Below are 23,821 nucleotides of genomic sequence, written 5' to 3' on the forward strand. Positions count from 1 at the left end.
AACAAAACCGTTTGCTTTTAAGCCCATGTGGAAGTTAAGGGCCTTTCCGGTAGAGAAAAGATGAAAGGAAACCCTATGGCCACAATTTAGGCAAGATTTATGCTAAAGAGAGTTGGCGCGTGGAAAAGGAAAATTTATGATAAAGACGTTAAAMSACCCCTGCCTTCGCCAGAGCTCAAGGAAAGCTCTTTCTAATGTTGTTTGGTCAGACGAGGACAATCTGCACGACTAGGAGTTTAAGAAGTTCTTTRCGATGAGGAAGCGAGAAAATGGGTTATTTATAAGTGAAAATTCAACCATTGTTGAATTAATTAGATGCACATTAAATACTCTACTAGCATTGCAAATAATGGGTGTCAAGAATGTAAAGTGTAAAGAATGGCAAAATGTTCCCATTGTGCAAGAGAAAAGTGCACCAGCCCCGAGACTCGGAAGCCCTTTGGGACTTCCATCCTCTGCAGGGCGCCTGCCCAAGGACGGGGTTTTTCATCATTAGCGTCTCGACGTTCGCGAGACTGTTGCGTCCGCATCCCACGTTTCCACAGAAACTAGCACCCGCACTGGAAAAGCCGGTAGTTTCCGGTAATCCGGAAAATAGGAAAAGTGCTGTGAAAGTGAAATCCGCTCACATCGATTGTCGGTTTTGTGAAGAGTGTGGAAAAGGTAGGTGTAGATTAATATGCTTCAATCCAATTAGGCCTTGAAATCCAACTATTTAATTAAATCCATTTCAAATCATGTCTGCAAATATAGAGCATAAGCAGAACTTGTGGTCTTTGAATGGAGGATTGAATTGTGGTCAAATAATTACCTTGAAATATTGATTAGAGGCAGCTCAATAATAAAACAACAAAATACCGTAAATTTCAATGCCAAATCAGTGTTAAAATGTAATAAGGGTATCTTCTAAAAAACGGAACGATTCCGAAGACTTCCAGAGCGTTGTTTCTTCTATAGTTGAGGACTTTTTGGAAGATCCACATTGATCATCATGCTTATATTTAATCGGTGACATCATCCGAACCTGATATCTTCTTTTAATGAAACATGCAATTTTAATTAATTACGTTATTCTTAAGAGATAATGATAGATCCGAGTTTAAAAATGTGTTATTTCGATTCGACCGCAAACCGCGCAATATTCAAGGAAGACAGAACCTGTCGTAATTATGTTCTTTGATTGTGGATCCTAAAAACTCTCATGGCGTCATTGTTTAAGAATACGGATAATTGCAAATGGAGTATTCGAAGAATACGTGAAGACGCATTTCGAGATTATTCGAACGTTTCCTTTAGATAAATAATAAAATCCGATAAGAATTCTATTAAGTGCCATGCAACACTCAAGATCGGCAATTACATTATTTTATCACGAGTCGACTCTGATATCTCCAGTTATCTCTTGGGGATATCGTTGGGGTCGTCCCCCTGCCTTCTTACCCACTTCACTCTCTTGCAGTTTGTTTTTTACCCCCGGGTTTCCTCAAACTTAATTTTCTTTTCGGCTCAATGAGATGATAAAGTCAAATAAAAACATTTTACCAATCTTTTTCTAAAGTATGCGGATAGTTTCTAACCGAAGTGCCTTCGAGGCTCTACCGAAACTTTGTCTCGGATATATATTTTCTAATTGAAAAGAGTTGTGCATGCAGAGGCTGAAGCAAGCACTTCACTTCTATTTTGCCGCTCAAAAGTGAGTGCCTAATTGGATTAATTGGCAACTAAGAGGGGTAAAACTGCAGGAAGTCTGAAGGGTTCTGGGGTTTTAAGCACATAGTTAGAGAAAGGAAGTAAATTTAATCCATCTAAAATGTGGAAACAAAAAATATGAAAGGATCTGAAAGGAATGAAAAATACAGATGGTTTTTCGAAACCTAATTCAAAAAAATTCAAAAAAYTTTCTCTCCGGCCGGGAATCGAACCCGGGTCTCCCGCGTGACAGGCGGGGATACTTACCACTATACTACCGAAGACTTATAAGGTTTATTTACATGCGCGGTGTTATACTGAATGTTTAAGTTATGATAACTTCAAAATAAAAACAATTTTTATAAGAATAAATCACAATTAAAAAAAATAAGTAGTCTATTTTTTGTCGGTGCTCAAATACTTTATATCTGTTGTAATTTTGTGCTCTTTTTTTATTTTAAGTACACTTAAAATAAAACACTTTCTGTGGAAAAAATGCGGATTGTCCATAAATTTGCAGAAAAACCACTCACAAACTGTTGAAAATCATGTTGAAACGACCCGTTATTTGTCATTGAAAGGCCGTAAAGGCAGAAAATCTAGCACAATTCACCCTTGAAAATGTTCTAAGTAAAACTATCGACTACTAGCGAAGGAAACAGTGACAACGTAGCTCTACATTCAACAAAATGCTGGATATTTGATAAAATCTCAATCTTTCGGGCAAATTTTCCTGAGAACTCTTTGAGCAAACTAGGTACCTACTTTCCCAGCCCTCATAAGTATGATCTATCTAGAATGACTTCTGAAATCGTCAAAGCCATTAAAATAGACGACTGTTACATCAACCAATAAATGTTGTGATCGACTTGAAATTATCTTGAAATTAGTTCGAATCCTTATAGATCCTCCACCAGAATATAACGCATTAGCGAACACTCCTAACTTTTTGGTATTTTCTGGCAGGTCGTTCAACCGGTTGCGATTCCGGAGGTAAAAGCGAGTAAGAAAAATATTACTCTGCTCTTTTCCAGACCGAGAACCCTTTTTTGCACTAAACCACCTACAGGTTGAAAACATCAAGCCTGACGGCTGAAGATTTATTTTTGAAGCACATGTTAGTATATATGGCAAGTACATTTACAACCTTTCACATGGTCTTCCACTGACAATCAAAGCTGACTCTACAAATCTATATAGGTACTAAACCACCGCGCGCCAGTAATACATAATTCAAGTACAGTCATTTTTTCGGAATTCCAACATGGGGAATTTATTTCTGCTCTTTGGCAGATACTGAATTTAATCACTGCCGGACATCGTAAAAAAGATCGATCAGTTATATTATCCTGCATAAAGCGGCGGCAGTTTATTGATGGGAAATACAATGGTGCATTATTCATTACTTTCATTTTCTTTCTGAGTGTCTCCACAGAACGCTTTGCATAAGGAATTTATTTATTCAATTCCACCTGACAGAAGCAGCAACAGTAAAGGGACACCAACCCGGCGCGGATTTATCAGAAACTTTTCCTCAATTTATTTCAGTATACGCCAGAGTCAGAGTTTAGCCTAAAATCCTCAGCGATTGCAAAATCCACTTTTAACTAAACCAAGTGGAAAACTTACGCAACCCGTAAGTGAGAAAACTATAACAAATATAAGAGCGGTTCAAATTAAAATGCAATTAGTCAAAGAGTTTGATCCCATCCTGGCAGCGTGTATCTAAACTAGCCTATACCAATAATTAAAAAATTCCAAACCAAAATGAGAAAATTCTTCGGTATGTAGGTCGGGTCAATCTTTAAGGCCCATTAAGCGCCTTCAACCATTGGGCGAATTGTGATCGGTGCGTGAGATTTTTTTAAAATCTTACATGATACTTATATTGCGGTACTTGCCATCATGGGCATAATCTCAACTTTAATCATATTCTTCCTGTCACCGTGTTTCAACTTTGAACTGTGGATGATTTTCCGCAGATTAAGCTTTTTTTCTTCCAGTTCAGAGCCCAAAGTGGGCAAGATGGCCCGAGGAATAAATGATCATCCAGTTGACTAGATGATTATCAAAATTAATTAGCCAATTAGAGAACATCTTCTTTCGATCGTCGGTAACATTGAACAGAGGCGACCTCGAGCAAGGACGATCGAACAAAACAAATTATGTCGGAATAAAATATTTTACACATCATTTAAACCATTAAAAGTTACATTTGATTGCAAATGGATGGCGCATGAAATACTACCGTGTTAAATTTAATCATGATTGACTCAGTTGATTTAATAGCGATTAGTCGCAATAAAAATATATTCATTCAAATTATTGAGGTAATTAACTAAATAAATGTTTTCAGCGCGGCAACATCGAAATGAAATATTATAAACGATTAAAAAGAAGCAAAGACACATTAGGTGTTATATATGTTCACTTACAAATATTGATACACGAAAATTATTTTAACTTTCGAGCTTCCTACAGTATGATTCAAGTGTAAAGTCGGTGCGATATGCATTCTATTACTAAATCACAGATTGTAAGTTAAGTTCTTCATGTCAAAATGTCTGAAAATGCATCGCTTTTGGGTGTTTTATACGTTTTCACTTATACAGAATACCAATGACGGTGTACAAGATTCTGTATGATACGATGTAAACGACTCGAAAACGTACAGTGTAATGTTTTTCCGCAAAATAACTCCTCTTTTACCACTGAGAAAATAACACACTGACCACTAGCCACTAGTTTGCAGACATTTGAATCCTGTGAGAAAATTTAACGAAAAGGAATACTTCCAACGACATTTCGAAAAGTTGCAACTGAAACTAAATTTACAATCTCCGGTAGTATCTTGAGTATTTCTTTACATACTTGTAGTTTCCTTTTTGGTTTCTCTTTAAAGCTTTTTATCAGAAAATAATGTACAATTTATCCTGCAGTTACTGCGACAGATTCAATTTGAATTTCTAAAATTATCAAGAAAAATATATCATGTTCATTCAAAACTGTTTGAAATTACTCGACAATTCTATGCAGAAAAAGGAGTTGCAACAGTAATACATTTTGTGCTGGAAATCCACATTGAAAACTCGCAGGCATTGATTGCCCTTTAAAACCTTTTCACCGTCCAAATTGTACAGTTAGGCGAGCAATTATTTTATCGACAGCAAAAAACTCAATACTCAACTACTCGCCATGGTCAATACTGAACGATCTAGCCTCCGCAAGAATGCGTGTAATCGCATTTTTTCCCAGTAGAACCGAAAATCTGCTCAATTGTTGTTGTTATTTGGTGCCTGTAAAGATGAAACCATAAAAAAGCTTCTAATGCGAAAGCCTAATCGTTGCTCAAGTTGTACGCAATGAAACCGATTAAACTAATTAACAGATTATTCGCATATTCCAGTGACTAATCACTGGGGGAAAAGGTATTCACTTGGAATGGAATCCCGTAAACGCCGGGTGCACTCGGATTAGCACATGAATTATTCAGATTCCAAGAGGGTGTCGAAAATGATCGATTCTGCAATTGGAGCCTATTGTTGGGGTGTTAGCAATTTACCAGCCAGGAGTCTGCACTAAATCTGTCTATTTACTCAGACAGACCATAAATAAAAATATGTTTCGTCAGACTAATGGAGCATCATTTAAAAGCAGGTGGTGGATATAAAACGAAATTTACCACACTTGGGCTTACGTCGAAGACGTTTGCATTGCCACTTTTAACCGAGCACCAGAACCAGCTACATCATCATTTCAAACACGGGAGAGATCTTTCCGATACATACGTCCTCAAGAAAATAATACTCCAGGAGATTTACATCGTACATCGTCTAGCGAATGCAAACACGCGATGTTGCTTAAAATTTGCATTAAAATCTTGTCCCGTATAAAAGGATCCGATTACAGCAACAAGACAATGAAATCGGGGAACCTGTATCCAAGTGAGAAAATTGAAGTTTAATTAGGAAATTAATTAAATTGAATGACATTCATTTCAACTATACTGACCATAACTGCAGATTAACTAGAACAACGAAGAGCCAGAAAAATACGAAAACATTTGGAAAAGTAGGAAAAATTCAGGGTGCTCCTCAACAAGTGTCCTATATTTAAACAAAGTACGAAATAAAAACAACCACTGAAAAACACAAGTTTTCAAACTGGATTCAATTCGTCCAGAAGAACCTGCTGCAATCTCTCGAAATCGCAATCTTCTTCTCTTCTGAACTTCTTTTGCCTGCTGAAATTTCCTGCTTGAGCACTAGCAGCTTAATTAATTCACATGTACCATCTACATTATTTTTCTAGTAAACCGGGTCAGGGCTTCAAATATTCGAAATGCAAATTTTCATGAACGGTATAAAAATCAACTAAATCTGCGACCGAGAAACAACAGCGTTAATGAACTTGAATAGTGAGTTTCGCGGCCGATCACAGCACGGAAAAAGATGGCAGCACCGATCGAGCAGGACAATCGGTGCCGTCGATTCCGGCGGAATTCCTGCAACTCTTGACGGCAAGAATCTCGCTCTTCTTCATCCTGGGGCCAAGAATTGGCGTCGCGACGCCGCCGTCGCTTCTTCGCCGGTGGACCATCCGAGCCATCCCCGCCCCTGTCGGTATTTAAACTTGCGACGCGCCACTCCATCCGAGTTCATTTCTCGGTCGTCCCTCTTGCAAGAAGATTTAACACACACGCTGGGACGCTTTTCTTATCGCAAAACGCGCTTTTTTTTCGCTCACCCAGTTGTGGAACTGAACACCACCATCCACCTTCGAAGCTTTAGCTTGGAACGAAAGTGGTGAGTGCAAGGACTGTATCGCATGGTCCCTCGAGCGACATTTCCAGTGTGGATTTTCGTGTTTTAGTTGCCGAATTTGCGATTAGAGGTAAGAGTGTGCGATCATCAATCAACCGACTCAGTGGAGGTTTTTCAATTGTGCGAAACAAGTGGTTTGCCTAATCATCAGTGTCACTCATTTCATGGACTTATCAAATTGTGCCTAAATTCCAGAAAAAATCAATTTTTTTTGTGCTTATCAACAGCATTTATAAAGGAAACAGTACAAAAACCACTTGCGTTTGAAGCCAAAATACTTTACAATTTATTTTACAATTTTTTTAATAGCAAATTTTATTACACTTTTCTGCATTCGTTGGTATCAACATAAACCAAATTCCCATATTAAAATTCGCGGCATTTTTTAACGAAAAATATTACCCTAATATTAATTTGCTTGAAGGTATGCCAAAAATGTGCTTAACATTTTTCAAAAATTCTTGCTGTAGGGCAAGCACTGAATGAGCGAATTAATTCTAAACGTTTCAAGCAGCAAAACGCTAAACTCGAAAATACTCGCCGTAAAAACGAAAGTCGAAATTTTTTTATCGTTTTCTCACTTATAATAAAATAAAAATTATCCAAAATTCAGTAAAAAGCTAACATTAAGAAATATTTTTAAATAACATTTTGACTTATAAAACGAATAAAAAATGTACGTATCCAGCAACCGCTAACTGACCGCTCTACGATAGAAAATGGTCCAACAAGCTGCGAAATGAGGATAAATTAATGCACATTTCCGGTTTCTCCTATTTATCATAATCGACATTTTGCGGAAAAATTCCCAAACAAAAAACAAGTTTCCTGCCAAAACTTGACAAATGTGCTCATTAAAATCGCCCCCAGCGCTATATTTTCAAAATAAATAATAGTTAGCGTAGCAATAAAAATTGATGGTGCTTAATTTATACAATATAAAGCGATTAATTTATTAATAGTTTGAACTGAAAGTTTATTGCCGGGCAAACAAGTTTCTGATCTAAGCGGGTGACGAACTATCCCGATAAGCTGCTTATTTAAACAATATTAGGTAATCCCAAAATTTTTGCGAATGCATTATTTATGATGGGAAATGATATTTGTTGATTGAATTTGTTGCTGCACATTTTAAAATATTCTAAGTGGATTGAAACAGTTGGCTAACCGACCGACCGATTTCATCTAATTTTTCCGCCCAATCGATTTTTCAATGCAAAAATTAAATGTGATTCGTGAGTTTCATATGTACATTTTTACCCGACAAAATCCTATTTTTTGCAGGGATCAATTCCGCTTTATTAAACGTTACTATTCTGAGACTTTTGCAAAATATTTTTAGATTTTAGTCGGCATTTCCAAGATAAACTTTATTTCATCACCTTCACCAACCCCATTTTTGAATCAGCACTAAACCTTAATCCTTGATAGTCTAGACTGAGGCTTTCTTTTTTCATCTACAAAGAATGTTCTTCGTGGTTCCTACAAATTGCTTTTGAGAAATTGGTCCTTGGTCCCATAAACGTATCGCTTTATGCTAATTTTAACCTTTCGGTTTTCCAATCCTGACCAGTATAAATTACTTTTGCTTATAAAAAAAGAACAAAGCTCAAATTTGCGTTTGAAAAAACCATAGAATGGTTGAGTCATTTTTCTTGAATGATTCACAATTTTTTCATTCCTTAGTCTTTTATCATTGACTTCTGTGGGAGTATGTAAACCAAAATGTCATAGTTGTAGGACAGCTGTTAGCCGAACTCGAACATTAGTTAAGTATATAAAGAAGTTATTTTTCGAACAGATTACTTTAAAACAAAAGTCCTTCTCGCTGTAGGAACTAATCCAAAATCAATGCAAAACACTTGAAATACCAATGTTCTTACGGCTGTTAAAGGTAGCAAAAGCCCTTGGTTTCATATGGCATTAAATGTTCCGCAAGACCATTGCCACCGCCATTTAACGTCTTCGACATGATGTGGTTACAGTAAAGTGTTCAATTCACACACAAGTTCTTGAAGTCGAAATTTCATTTCATTTGCATCTACCTCTGTTGCCGACCGCTCAGTTTTGCTGATTAGTTGTTTGCAATAATCTAATGATGAATCTAAGATTTAATGTTAAGTGCTTGCACTGTATTTAAGATTTATTTCGCGTTTTACCATTGCCTACCATGTAGAAAACACAATAAAAAATGGTTTCATCTAACATGTTCTATTGTTCTGTTGTATGTCCTAAACTATCGTCATCATTGTTATATTGAATACACTCTAAGTGCCCAATTATTGTGAACTGCAGTACCATTTTTGTGTACAAACAAAAATTGCATTAATAAAGAATAAAGCATCTATATGTATGTAAAAAATCTCCATTCAAGCGTTCCTATACCCTAATTTAAATACGTAAAGTTCATTAAGCGGAAAGTGTGTGAACGTGTGTAGTAAATTTTATCGGCCCCATAGGGAATTAAACTTTTTCATTGCCAAGTCTAATGTCAAGTGTAACAAGTTGAGCTTTCATTCATGTGTGCAAGTTTAGCGGCTTTATGAGCGCCAACTGGTTCCTTTAACCTTTTGGGTGTAAAAGATTTAGATTTGATTTCATAATTAATGCTTAAGTGGGGTTCCCATTGACTGGCGTACCCGGAGGAATTTGCTTAGCAATTAATGCACATTAACTGGTAAATATTTAAAGTGCACGATAACAGTTGATCGTCGAAAGAAAGCTCAACATTACTCCGGCTTATTAAAACACAGTCAGGTATATTATGTTTGTAAGCAAATAGCCGAACAAACAAGCCTTTAAATAAATGAGCAGGCACGATAGTCAAATAACGTCGGCTAAAATCCCCTATATGACGAAGGGGAAAAATAAGAGAAAAGACGGCCTTAAAGAAACAATTTCCGAACCACGCTTTCGACAAGGCTACGTAATAAATATGTGCAAATATTAGCACATAAAAGTAAACAAAACCCGCATCGTACAATGTAAGAGAGCCAGACGCAAAAAACGCAACTGTTTTTTTCTGGTTCTGCTGATTCGCCCAAAGGTCACAATTGCAGATATGAGTGGTAAACTTTTTCTCCAATATCCACTCTATCAGGTCCGGGCTTTTTAGAAAACATTGAAGTTTTCTCTCGTCATTTTACTTGATAATTATTTATCTCTATTTTGGACTGTGCTAAATCATTGACGCAACAGTTCTGGATGAATTAAAACGCTTAAAAAGGACTTTAAAAATAAGCTCAAAACTTACCGAAGTCCAAAGGATGCCAAGCTTCAACGATCTGCAAAAAAACACAAAAATTATACTTCTGAGTAAGTTTCCCTTTTTATTTCGCTGAATCCGATCCAGCCCAAGTCAAACAAACGTTTTCAGTGTCTGTACACCCGATGCATACAGATCGAACAAAAGCAAATTAAATATTGCAAATAAAAGCGGGTCGACGATCAGCTCGTATTGGCATTTATCAATAAAACTGTCCGTGGGCCACTTTTTTATTGACAATTTCTTACTTACAAAATCAACAGAATCATTGATAGAATGTTAATTTAAGGGACATCCCTGAACGCTTTTGCAAYCATTTTCCATTTTTTTCTTAAACCGTGGTGCAACTACAGTTTAGAAGTTTCTTGCATCCGATCTTCAAAACCCTTTACAACTTATGAAATGTTTTTTCACATTCATGCATAACTCTATTGATTAACTACACTAAACTACCTTTGTTGAGACTCGATACTTGGCTGAATCGCATTTAAAACTTGATTATTTATTTAATGAATTTTCATTGATATTACTCACTAAATGTTTTCTGTTTAATGGAGTTCGAGCCAAACCGTCCAAAAAGGCCTTATTTTACCTAAGAATGCTCAAAAAAGGGCAAAATTCATWAAAAAAAGTGGAGAAATACTTTGAAGAATTTTCTAGAATCTAACTTGTAACAGCCGGTCAGAAACATAGAAATCGTTTCATTATTTGTCACTTAAATATTAAATTCTTCTAAGATTTTCGAAGAAGTGGGCTTCTACTTAGGTACCAACCACAGTTCGAAAGCGTCTTTATTCGGCACCAATATTGTTAAAGCTTGTTAAATTTTGACACTCTTTTAAAGATTATATCCTAGATTATTTGCCACTTAACACAAAATTCCAGTCTTTGTCTGAAAACTAATATTTACCTCACGCTCTAACTAGTGCAAAGTGTTCTAATTGGGGCTAAAAACTTTAGTATATCACGAATACAATTAGCATGAAAACGTATTTTTGCAAGAACATGACAAATGTCGGCTGAAAATTGAGTTTTGTTAATGCATTCGCCGTTTTTATTAATTAATGTTTCTGTCTTAAACCATCGCTATAAATAAATGTTATTTCATCTACAACACGATAATTCGAATCTCAAAAAAATGTTGCAGGAAATAATGATCGAAGTTTTTCATCCAAATGTTTCGCCAGTCGGAACGACCATAATCTTCAGAAAGATACAGGGATGTTTTAAAAACCGACAATTCTCTCTCGTTCAGAAACTTTGAAACAATTTCTTGAAAGTGCTCGATCCAGTTCGAACGAATTGGAGTACAAACTTGTCAAACGATTTTTCAGAAATCCATTAATGCAAATACGATTCCCTGGGCATGCAAATACATTGTATGCCGAAGCAATAAGGAATACTTAGTCGATAATCTTTTCTCACTATCTGTTGACACCTCGGAACCACTACCCAGTGTTTGCCCATCTCTTCACAGTCACTCGCGACCAATCATTACAAACACTGCCCGTTCCCACGACAAATCTAAGAAAATATTGAACGCCGTTTGTACTTAAAAGTTCAAACACACCACGCACATATACGGACTTTTGTCTATTTAAGTTGAAAAAGTTCAAAAAGCTCATAACTATAAAATGGATTTTGGGCGCTGTTTGCTCTTCCTACACGAGTGGGTGGTGGCCATTGGGAAACAGACAAAAAATTCTCATCAATAAATTCAATGCTATCGCTTGAAAATTCCTCGGCATTTATCTAACAAACTTTCTTCAATCAAATATACCGTTCTATTACTGCGGCTCTGGCTTAAAACCCAGATACTAACTGATGGCTTTTAAGCTGCTCATTATGACAACTATTATTTAAAAAATGCCGAGCTAAAACTCAAACTCACGAACCAGATGCAGATTTTCGAAACCCTCTTGAAAAATTCCCTTCCGGATGTGCACAACTTTTAACACTCACAAGCCCCACTGAGCCGCTATCTCTAGTCGCATCGGATACCATTTGAATGAACTCCTGTTTTAAATAACTTTATGAGACATTTACGATGGTAATTTTCGAGATAAGAGCCTAAGAGGCAGGTATGAGTGTTTTTGGTTACCGACATTAAGCTATTAGCATCGGATGGGATAAAGACAGATAATGGTTACTAGAAGTTGAAAATAAGAAGTAGCAGATGGAAAACGAAGGAAAGTGCAAAATAGCTGTTCTTCAATGCATATCTCCAATCCATCAAAACTACTATTTTATGCTGTTTTTCCTATAAGAACCAATGTGGTTCCAATTGCACCTGTTCTTATGACGGTCTCAAATTTATACTCAAAATAGAAAAGCGGTTCAAGATGTTTAGTACAACCACCCAAGGTTTACTTGCTTAATCCATCTGATGCTTTCATTATAATCCCTAATAAGTAAGCAACACTTGAAATTTCTAAAAATAAACACCCCCACAGGAGACTGTATTCTATAAATGCGTATGGAAAATACACATAACTCTTGATTAATTGGACCGCAACATCTGCATCTATAACTAATATATTTGAGGTTAAACCCGTATAAATTGCACCTCCGCATGAAAAACCTATAAATTTCGACTGTAAAACGGGTTACCTACATTCGATAATTAATAATATCCTCTTAGGCTTGAATGGCCTCTTGAGAACAGGGATTAATTACGAAATACATGTGGAGTCAGATAGGAAACTTAAATAATGCTGTTGCATATGTATGCCAAACTAAAAGTGGAAGAAGTTTGAGCATTGGAAAAATTCCGAAATTAGTGCAATTGTGGCGATGTGAGCAACCTTATCCGAACAACGTTCCAATTGTTAATAGCGAGAAAAAGCATAGTCTTGAATCCTGAAATAAAATACGAGCGATTCCAGTAATGACAAAATCCTAATTTGTATTCCATTACGTACGCCTAAACATATAATTTAATTCGAATAAATTCCTCAGCATTCCGATACGTACCAACGTTTTTCCGATGTGTCTGTATGCTTGTAATATACCTTATTACTACATGGTAACAGCGAGTATCGGCAATAAGACGGTTGTTAGGCTGTGTCCCAATTTGGCGATGAATTTATGGCTAATTTTCCCATGTGCATTCCGAAATTGATTTGTTGCTATTTAATCGGCAAGTTTGTACTTCATTTGTCATAAACAATCGATAACTCAGACAGATCCAATTGGGATTTTTGCAAATCGGCAGCGGTTATAGCTATATGGTCTGCGAATACGTTTGCCTCAGACAAGCATGTTGAAAAAAGATTTATTATCCTTAAATGAAACCCAGTTCCTATAAATGGTTTATTCTGGGTGAGAATTGGTAAAGCGATTGAAAAGAGTTAAGTTTTGCTAAATATAAATAGTTGAGTAATATTGACTTGCTCGTTAGGCAGAAAAAATCGCATAGCTACTGATTGAGCAAATGAAGAATATTTCAGGAACTAAAATGGCAAAAACCACTTAACAGTATGATTCAATTTTTCATGGGCTCATCGTCATTATGTTATTTACCATCCATTATAAACATACATCCGGTTCAAGATTAATTAGAGAATCTGGGTAACCTGCGTTTTTAACTTCGAATTTATGAGTTTTCCCGCAAGGAATAAATTAGAAGCAGTTGCAACTTAATAGGCGATCCACTTGAGTTCCCGATGCAGCTACTTGGTATTCTAATTGACGCAATCGGTGCTATACAATTTATAATCGCATTATGGACCAGAATTACATATTCATCAAACGATGCATATAAATTCCACTAAACTTGTTCAATAAAAAAGCAATTTTTTGCGGTTCAGTTTGGGTCAGTGGTATTCTAGCACACCATTATGTCTCCGTTTCGTGGAAATACTAGTCGATAAACCAGAAACGCACAAAATTCAGAAATTTTCTCTTTTTCGTTCATGAATAATGTCATGAGGTGAACCAGTCGGGTTCAAGTCAGCTCATTTTTATTCATTGAGGATTTTTCGACGACACAGTTTTTGCTGCCATTTTTCAGGCTACTGATCAAAATTCGGAATGCGATCGCAATTGATAGCGAAACGATTAAAATTTCATGTTTTGGACCTTGAGTATATCCCATGAGTACGTTTTAGGTAACGGTAACTTGCGTCTGGACTTTTTTTTTATTTTAAGAGGTCGATTTTTGCCAATTGCTTATTTTCTAAATAAGTTTTATTTTGTTTCAGGTATGTTTTTGCATGTCTTTCCCTACTAATCAACTGGGACTTCTTTGAGTGGTAAGTGTGGATCACGCGGTTCCGACTAGTCGACGTTCGAAGACCTAAGAACACTGCACCTGTGCCATTAATTAATAACATCATTAATATTCAGTGTTTCCAAATACATAAACTATAAAGAGCCTTTGAAGTAAGAGCCGCTCTTCCATTAGAAGCCGGATCTTGAACAGCCAGAACATGCAAATCCTGCAAGTTGACTACCAGGAACAATAAGCCCATTAGGCGCATTGTCGGAACTCTTAATTTAATAAGTAGTTTAGTTCCAGTGAGTTTTTCGGTTCCCAGGAATAACCGCAGGGTCTTGGCCAATGGCTTATAATAAAAACGAAAATTAAACGAACAAGAAAACACCTGAAGAATTAACACCTTTAGCGCAAAATTATAGGTTGTTGCCAATGAAAATGCTGTGTCCAGCGCACCGTGTAAAATCTCCATCTTAAAACAAAAACAATCGATCGTTTTTTCTTTTTGCTGCTAGACAGAAAACGTTAACGAATTGTTTAGTCATTTTTACACCATGTAAACCATTACGAGTGCATACTTTTTGCCTTGATAGTTTCGCGTTTTTAACAGCGATAGAGGTTTGTCGTCGACGACTACAACGTACAACTGCAAACTGCCTTGAGCCCAATGCAACACTTGAAAATAACTTAAGGAAGTAGTTTTAGCAGATAACATCGACATATAGAAAACCTCTACTACAGCCCCTCAATGAAAAACAACATACACTCCAAAAGAAAACAACCGCCTCCAGGGAGTTTAAAGGTATCTGAATGCACTCCCGCGAGGCAAAAATTTGCCAAAAAAGTGGAGAAGAAACTTTCAATTACCGTTCCTTTAACTGCAAACCTGTTAACTGCAAGTCCCTAAAAGTGCATTCCGTTCTGCAGAAGAGCATTTCATACCTGACTAATCGCGTCATGTCCAAGCCATCGAGAAGTTAAGCAAAGCAGAAAATCTACTGAGCTATATTTACATCTTCTGCAACCTGTTCATTAGTGTTTGTGCAGTAAAGGCCAGTTGGGGCGATGTCAATGACTCTGCGCAAAAAAACCGAATGAATCAGCCAAAGAAAACAACACTTTAATGATGTAACCATTGAAGAGCAACCAGCTTCAGTTCGGAGCAGGACACAATCACGTTTTTCTGGACTAAATAAATAATATTCGTATCGAAAAAATTCAGATGATAGAGCTGGTTCAAGCAGGATCCGATAGTCGGATGGTATGTTTTCATGGAGTTGTTTAGGAGTGAACTGCAGATTTCCGGTATCGAGTCCCACAAGTGGAAAACAGAAAGACATAAATGGTGATAAAAAGCGGACGTTAAAAGACAACGGTAAGACCAGATTTTCAAGAGACGTAGCCGCGTTGTTAGCGCTAGACCAGATAAATCGCGAATTTATTTTATTAGGCAAATGTAAGAGCGACTAACGGTTCTTCGGGTACTTGATGAGCAGAATCCCATATAAATCCTAGACGCTTGCTGGAAATCAGAAGGGGAATTAGGAAAACCCGTTTCGAATCCGAATTTTACTATGCGCAAACAGAGTTTGGTTATTTGCCGATAATTTCACATCACTAAACAGAAGGTGTTAAAGTGAATCTTCAAAAATTCCCATTTATTCCAATCAGGTCACTCGAGTCGATTTTGGAGCATACAACTGAAAGTTATGAACGATTCATATTCAACAGATGTTATTTCTGCGCATTAATAAATTGGACTTTTGTGCATCATTGATAGTTGATTATTCGAAGGGTCACGCAAAACATTCAACGTTTCTTAGTTTTGGTCCTTTTGTCATTCATGACCGATTAATGGAACCAAAAAAAGGCAGAATTTTTCCGATGAAAAAGCCCAAATTTACGTTTACCACACTTAAATAAATACGTTATTAGTCCCGCGGTTTACACGAGATGAAGAAGAAAGACCCTGATGAAGAACAACTCGAAGATTCCAGCTTTAACTTCCGCATGATCTAAACCGACCATTCTATTTATAGGCGTTATAAACAAATTCATCATTACTACTTCCTATGTGGCTCTATTTATAAAAAAAAACCTGTACAATGCCGTCGAAAATCCTTGGCAGGATCCATCTTCGTTGTGATTTTTTTTCGCCGTTTAACCTGCCGACACACTTTAGAATTAGGTAATTTCTGCCAAGGTTAAGCCGGGATATTTCGCTATGTTCATGCTGTTGTATATGGCGGGGTTTGTGTGTTTGAAAGGATTTGAATTGACAATTTTTCCCCGAAACCATTCAAGGCAATAGCGTTAGAATGCACATCCGCGAAACGTGGAAGTGGATCATCTGATATTAATTTCAGACACGAACGCAATAAAACAACAATCGATGTAAATAAATTGTTGGCATTGTTTATTGCAATGTAAAAACTGTGTTATGTTTCTTCGGGCACTTGTTTGTCCTGATTTCATTTTCTGCCTGTGTAGGCGTTGATAATCGACAAATTGTCTGCACACAAACGGGTTCCGGGTTCAGAATACCGGAAAGTTGTAGATTATTTCATTATTATGCATTATACAGAAATTCATCAGCTAATCAAGTCTATTGGACGGTAGAATGTTATTGATTTTTGAGGACACGTATGAACACTTTTATTACTTTAAAGACATATGGAATATGGAAGTCGTTCGAAGAAAACAATTCATGACGCACACCTTTCTCCATCCGAAAAAACCCACATGATTCGAACCTGTAAATTAGCCGAAGTCCAATTGGGGTTAGACCAATCTTTTTCAAGCCATTTAACCATTCTCAAAAGATTGTGCATTGTAGGATGTCATCAGACCAAGCTTGGGCAATATAAGATTTCCTCTTATTGTGACTAAGCCGGATTTGCCTATATTTTTCAAATTTCGAAATCATTATAATTGCTGTGTTGTCGTCACTTTTCGTCTGTTTGGGTAACGGTGTCCTAGACCGCAAGGTGTTTGATCGAAACACCGAATGTTGTATTCTAACTGTACTCGCCTAACAGACCGATTTTTAACGAGTCAATATTCCAATCGCTAGTTCGTGGGCAGGCGTTCACTTTCAGTATCAAAAATGCTTGTATTCAACACAAGAAATATCTGGAAAGTATGATTTTTTAAGCAGAGCAAAGGAACGGTATTGCTTGAGTGTGCTATCAAACATTAATAAAGACTGTGATTTTAACGATGAGGACAAAAAAGACGATAAAATTAAGCCCTTGGATATAATTCAAATTACCTTTGGTCAACACCGAAGGCGAAACACATAAAACGACTAAGTACCCAATTAGCAATTGAATGGTGGCAAAACGAAAAAAATTTACGACCTGGTGAGCAACGCAGAAAAACTCTATTCGCATTATGCCGTTTCCGATTTGGCAAAAAATCGCCGCCGTAACAAATAACACGGCAATTTGATGCTCCCTAAGAGTCTTATTAACTACTGCTTTGCATAGATGGTTAATGCGCTTTGCAAGGAAATTAAGCAACTTTTTTCCCGAGAATCGGGAAATGTGTTGTATAATTGCCATGAGATCACTTCGGGCTTCCTTATATGCGCTATTGGCCGGCTCGGTTTATTAATTGGCATTTATTATGCGAATTCCTTCTATTGATGAGCCGTAAACAACCGGCCAGTCATTTGAAACGTTCTTTGGGAAAGGAGGAAGAACAGACAAATTTCTATGCATATTAGTCCGTTTTTTAATCAAATTTGTGGAAAACTAACGCAAAATCAATCAGTATTTTTGTAATAACATTTGTATTATGGCAGTAAACCGCTAAACGTACTCAAGTTTATATCAAACGCAAATTTTGAATAATATTCTATGCAGAGTTTTAACCACGCATAATATAACTACTTATATAAAATTTGATCTTCTCCCCAAAAGGTTTTATGATGAAACTGGAGAATTTTGCGGGCGTTTAGGCCGTCGAGGAAAATAATTTCTTCCTGACGTTTCGCAAGCAGGAGCTTCAATCTTCAAAAGTGGTGCCAAGCAAACCAGCTGGGAAGATGCAAGCCACTCGGGACTGGCAAAACGGCGAAGAAATTCTATTTCACGACGGCCTAGAAGTCCTAAAAACTCACTAGTCTCAAGTAGAGATCAGCTTAACCGTGCTTCTAAAATCACTGTCATAACTGTGAATGCTTTTGTAAATGTGATAATTACCAGTGATTTTGATTTCCCTTTCTACTTGCTTAATAACTGAATTAACAATATGTGGTTGCTGTTTTCATGATATAGCAGCCTCATGAAGAGATGGACAAGTGTGCGCCACTTGTAGAGGCAATTTCAATTACATTTGTAATTAGTGTTTTTTTAGTAAAAAAGTGTATTTAGGTATAAATTACCGCTAAAAATCTTACATTGGCATCTTCGCGAAAGTGTTCCGAATTGACTGATATTGTGGGATTAAAATTATTTTATTTGGATTCGTTCTTCCGTCATTCCACGTCTTTAAAGTGATTTGATCAATCACGGTTTAAACACAGTCTATTTTTAAATTAGTCAAGAATTGTGATTGTGATTTGTGACATCTGTGAAATAATTACATTTGTTGCTCAAGTTTAGCATCACGCTTACGTCGCTTTCTTCGATGTCAAGCAATTTTCCAATAAAGTTTGGGGTAAATCAAATTAACATTAGCCAACCTTATTATTCACTAGAAAAAACATTATTTTCTGACAACATATTAATATTTGACTTTATCTTTGAATCACCCTGTTTTTGGCATTTAAGCAACAAGAAACCAGCAGCTGTATAGATGAGAATGTCTAAACAAAATTGTCAAATTGGCAGCTGTTTCTTTACATTGTTAAACTGCCATTTACGTGTATACGATTCACTTCAACGCTCACCACATTCAATTGTTTGCCATTTTTTTTTAGTTTTCATTTGCCTCCCTGGAACGTACGACATAGCATTAAAATGCCTGATCACGTTTGTTGGATCTTTAAATGCATGAATTAGTACACGATTCCCAGATATAAAGCGTGACGGGGAATTTCAGGGATATCCGGTTGTTCGGCAGTGCCCGAAACTTTCCCTAAAGCCAACTTTTGGCATCTGAAAATTGCCTGAAACATGGTTCCACGAATGCATTCCAATTGTTTTTATTTCGGTCTGTGGTTACGAAAAGTTGGTCGAATCACGTAACATTGAAAATTTCCATATTGGGTTGTCACACTTCGCATCAGTTACATTAATTAAGTCAATAAGTGGGTATTTGGTACGTGGGACATTAAAGAAATGACCATAGAGCACATGGGGGTTCTTTTTAAAATTCTCTACGCACAACAATGAGTTTCAAAAGAGAAATTGGTGTCAAAATGCAGTCAAGAAGCTTGTCTACGGTAGCTGTTCGAATCAATATTAAAGTCCCAGCTGCCAACGCGATGATAAAGATCTGATTTCGCAGTGCTTGCAGTGAATGTCCTTTTGTTGTCGACGACACGGCATGGACATAATATAATATAATGAAGAAGATAATCCAAAACGGAACTCTACAAGTTGCAGTAACGGGATAGGCTTGCAAAATGAATTACACGGCGTGTCCGGATTTATTGGGTGCAAAGAAGATGGCAAAATTTATATTTTTTAAGGCTCAAAATCGCCACACGAGGCTGCTGTTTCCAATATCAATAGAGATCATGGGTGCAAAGCTAACAATTGGCACACGCTACCAATACAGCAGCACTTATTCATCCATTAACAACCGAAGGCTTTTAAGCAGAAACACCCTGTGCCGTTCAACGCGGCTACCAGATAGACAATATGGTCGGGCACATGCCAGGTGCAGAATACGACCCAAAGAAAAGTGATATAATAGCAACGATTGTTCACTGTTTGAACACGATTTTAAGTTACCGGAAGCCGATTAGTAATTTACTCAGAAATGCTTTCGTTTCAAATTTTTACTACTCCAATCTGTAACATACAAACTTGCCCACATGACTGCATATTTAACATGAAAACATGATATGGTATAGTTTAGAGGAATCATCACACTGATCGACCCAGCATATAAAGTACTGTCCAAATTTCTCCCCAGCTGGCTTCGCCCCTAGTTGAAGCCCGCATGGGTGATCAACAGAACGGTTTCATTAGGGGTAGATCGACGGTACACCAGAATTTACCATCCGAAAGATGCTGGAGAAAACCTGCGAAGTTATTCAGGAAATACACAACCTCTTCATAGATTTTAGACAGGCAAGCACTGACAAAACTAATAAAATTGTGTGTGAGGACTGTAGGAGCTGTGTTTGGAGACTTGAACCGAAGACTAAGAAAATGGGATTAAATATCAACGAGAGCAACAATCAAGAACATCTGCGTAACTAGACAACTTCGGGGAGGACGAGACAGAGCGGACCAAAATGCAACAATGGGGAAGTACAACCTTGAAAGAATCCGTAGCTTTAAATAACTAAGGGCAACAATAACACCCAGAAAGAAATAAGAGCTAGAATTTGCAATGGAAACAACTAACACGCACTGATGTGTCGCGATAGAAGCACATATCAAGTAAATCTAAAATACAACTTTTCAAAACAGTCATAAGACCGGTAGCGATGCATGGCTGGACAAATCAGTCGAGCTCAAACTTCGCTACTTTGAACGGAAAGCTCTGAGGAAAACATACAGTCCATTGTTAGATAAGAACACCCAAATATGTAGAATCAGAACGAACAAGGGCCTGAGCTGTATAAAGATCCTGATATTGTGCAAGAATCTAAATCCCACAGAATGGGCAGAATGGTCACATCCAAAGACAGCAAAGTAAGTGAGTAGCAAGAGCTACGGAGTAAGTCAATAAATATGATTATGGTTAGTGGAAGTGGATAATTCAGACTTCCATTGCCTTTGGATGTGTTTTATAAAGTGGAAACCCTCTAAGCCAATGGAAGGTGAACAGACAATTTAACATCAGGATTGTCAATGACTTTCAACAAATGCACCCCTTGGCGTCTTAATGATCACTAGTAAACAGAAAGCACTGTTCTGTGAATTCACCTACTCCTTAAGAATTTTTCAATTTGTTCAATTGTAAACAATTCTTCCTTCAATATGCCGTTTTATAACAACCTGCAAACGATAATGAGATGCAAACTCAGATCATTGAGGAACTCACAACTGAACTTCCTCTTACTTTCACGAATACCTTTTTCCTGTTTTGCAATAATGGAGCCATTAAGGATTCATTCAGTCGATGATTTTTTCAGTATTAAAATCCCGAATCCTAACAGCATTCGCTTCGCATAATTATCAACTGTTAGAACGATGAGAACACGAACAGTTGTTCCATTTAATCATATGTGATTCGCATCCAGAACGGTTCTCCCATTGTGCATACGTAATAAACATCAATACACTTATCATTTTGTATTATTAGATCAGTCATTATTTGAGAAATAATTACCGTTCAGGCCCTGCCGTTCATTGAATCTATGGTTTTCGTAACCAGATGAGGCAGAAATCTTAAATGGATGATACCGTTAGATTATTGTGTATGATGTAGTTGGATTGGATTCAGCTTCGGAAGCTCTTATGGGAAAATCAGATCAATGGCATTTTACTCTACTTTTACATACTGATCTCAAAGAATTTTTTTCAACATTCGAATTCCTATTGCGTTAAAATTAAGGCAAATTCTGCAGCTTTGAAATGAAAAACGCCACTGAAGTTCACAACCAGGCGTCATAGATGTGCACTGCAGAAGTTTTCCCAGAAAACATTAAAAACTGGTATGTATGTACAATACCAGTGCGTCGTGTAGACTTATGAATGTCCGCATTTATATGGTTAAACATTGCTGTTGTTGTGTAAGCTTGAAGCTCTTTCCGGCTGTCTGCAATGCACAAAATCGTTTCAATAATACTGGTTCTATCGAAAAACCATTGCGTGGGTTCAGGTCCAATGTTCACCACGCAACAGCTATTTTCGCTAAGTAGGTAATTTTTTTTTAATTTTTCTTGTTCGCCCACATGCCCCAAAACATATCAAAGCGATTATTTATGTGGGACCCCGTCAGTTTGTATACCTAAGAGATTAACTACCCAATATAACATTGTAGGCATGAGCACAAAGGTCTTCCAAATTAAGCAGTCTATGATTTATGACATTCAAATTAGCTATACAAATGTTTAACCGTATCAAATCACTCCTAATAGCATCACTTTGCCAAAACAGTTTTTTTTCGATTCGATTGTTTTGTCTGACCGCATTGTGCATTTTGGTAAACCGATGCAAATTTGGCACCTTTTTCAAAAATCCCTGGCCTTTGTGGTTCGTTTCATGACCGCAGCCGCATTTTGAGCATCTGTGAGTCGTGACAACCGGAATTGGTCTTCGACTGTTTTGTTCGTTAAAGGATTTAGATCCCGAATTCGAAATTTCTTCACTAAGTCAGTGGTTGACAATGTGCAGCTCAAAGACTTGTTCCCATAAGCATTAACTTTTTCTAAATTGCTACACTCGGAATTATGTTGGTTTCATACCGATTTTATCACATTCACGAAGAAATTGCAATCTTATCAACTAATATTTAAATAAATTGATGCAATGCCACATTTAACAAAACTGCACAGAATTGATTGAATTCAACATGACAATCTAGAAATGAAAACACACTTATTTTGTTGGTACGTTCAAAAATCTCCTTCATCCGTGTCTGGAGATAAAATCAGAGATGCAAGTGGGAATTTACATTTAAAACAGTAACACTTCAGCAAGCCGGCAGACGATTTAAATACTAGTTTCCCTTTGATAATAATTAATATTAAGTGTTTTCCTCTCGAGGTCTTGGGGAATTTTGCTGTAATAATTTTGAGCGACAAGAAAATTGCTCCCCACTTGTTTTCTATGCAAATGTTTCATCAACAATCATTTTTTAATGATTTATGTATCCGATTGTGCAGGTCGAGCAGCATCAATTAACACTGAATACATCCAGCGTCCAATTATAACAGTCCCACTTTCGAAGAGCAAACTCTTACTCGTTGATTAACAAACATTGTAAGTCGATATTAATTGGGTCGATTGGTGCTGGAAATGGAAACTAAGATGCGACCGTTAGCAAGCAGATCGTCAAACCTCCGTAATGGCCATATGCATAACCTAGTGATTTATTATGTACGCATCAAATAATATATTTCGTCGCTGGAATATTTTACTGTTATCACGTCCAAACGTGGGACTGGCATTTCATGGGAGAATATTTCATTGATTATTATTGAAGTGGCTTTGTTGAATGAAGATGGTGTCTTATTGTAGTCTAGCCCGACAATAAAATCAATCAAAGTGCCTTCTAGAGAATACGTAATCCAATTATTCCACCCTCAAATGTTACGATATCGCAAAATATAAGACTTTCCCCCGACCAAACCCATCAACAATCACTTATTCAAGGGAATAAATCAAGAGAGAGTCTAGGAGTTAATGGGTAGTTGAAAATGCACTTGCAGGCCAGACACGGATTCATTAGCCACTCAAGAAACGATCACCAGAGATGATCTTCTCATCGTTAACGGTTCTCATGTGGCAAACCGTTCGGATTTGATTAGAAGAGATTTTACGCTGTTAACAGTGACTGTTATTAATAGCCACAATGTTTTTCAGAAACCTAAGGCCAACACCTTTCGATCAGGAAATTGGGTCTGGCTTTTTCAAAGAAATTGCTTTTAAAAAGGAAACTGCAGCTAATAGGTAGATGATTAGAGTTATTTTTATGGGCAATCGATCGCGTGATCAGGAATAGAACAAATTTGCTTTAATCAAAGGTAGTGTCGAAAAA

The 23,821-nt window shown here is 37.0% G+C and overlaps 1 protein-coding gene, 1 long non-coding RNA gene and 1 other non-coding gene across 3 annotated transcripts in view; 1 reads left to right on the forward strand and 2 right to left on the reverse strand.

Annotated features, from left to right (window-relative positions):
* LOC125504433 overlaps nt 1–23,821 on the reverse strand; it is a 44,172-nt gene that overhangs the window by 15,196 nt on the left and 5,155 nt on the right. The window contains exon 2 of the long non-coding RNA XR_007281486.1: nt 9,766–9,796. This is a non-coding gene — a long non-coding RNA (uncharacterized LOC125504433). The remainder of the gene's footprint in view (nt 1–9,765; nt 9,797–23,821) is intronic.
* On the reverse strand, nt 1,902–1,973 carry Trnad-guc. Its single transcript has one exon. It is a non-coding gene; the product is annotated as a tRNA-Asp (tRNA).
* Nucleotides 6,331–23,821, forward strand: part of LOC109539520 (titin) — a 52,015-nt gene continuing 34,524 nt past the window's right edge. Inside the window, exon 1 of the mRNA XM_019907301.2 lies at nt 6,331–6,582. The gene's annotated coding sequence lies outside the window, so the exon portion shown is untranslated. The remainder of the gene's footprint in view (nt 6,583–23,821) is intronic.

Source organism: Dendroctonus ponderosae, unplaced genomic scaffold, assembly GCF_020466585.1.
Source record: "Dendroctonus ponderosae isolate FM_Combo_2020 unplaced genomic scaffold, Dpon_F_20191213v2 Dpon_F_20191213_5, whole genome shotgun sequence".
Lineage (NCBI taxonomy): Eukaryota > Metazoa > Arthropoda > Insecta > Coleoptera > Curculionidae > Dendroctonus > Dendroctonus ponderosae.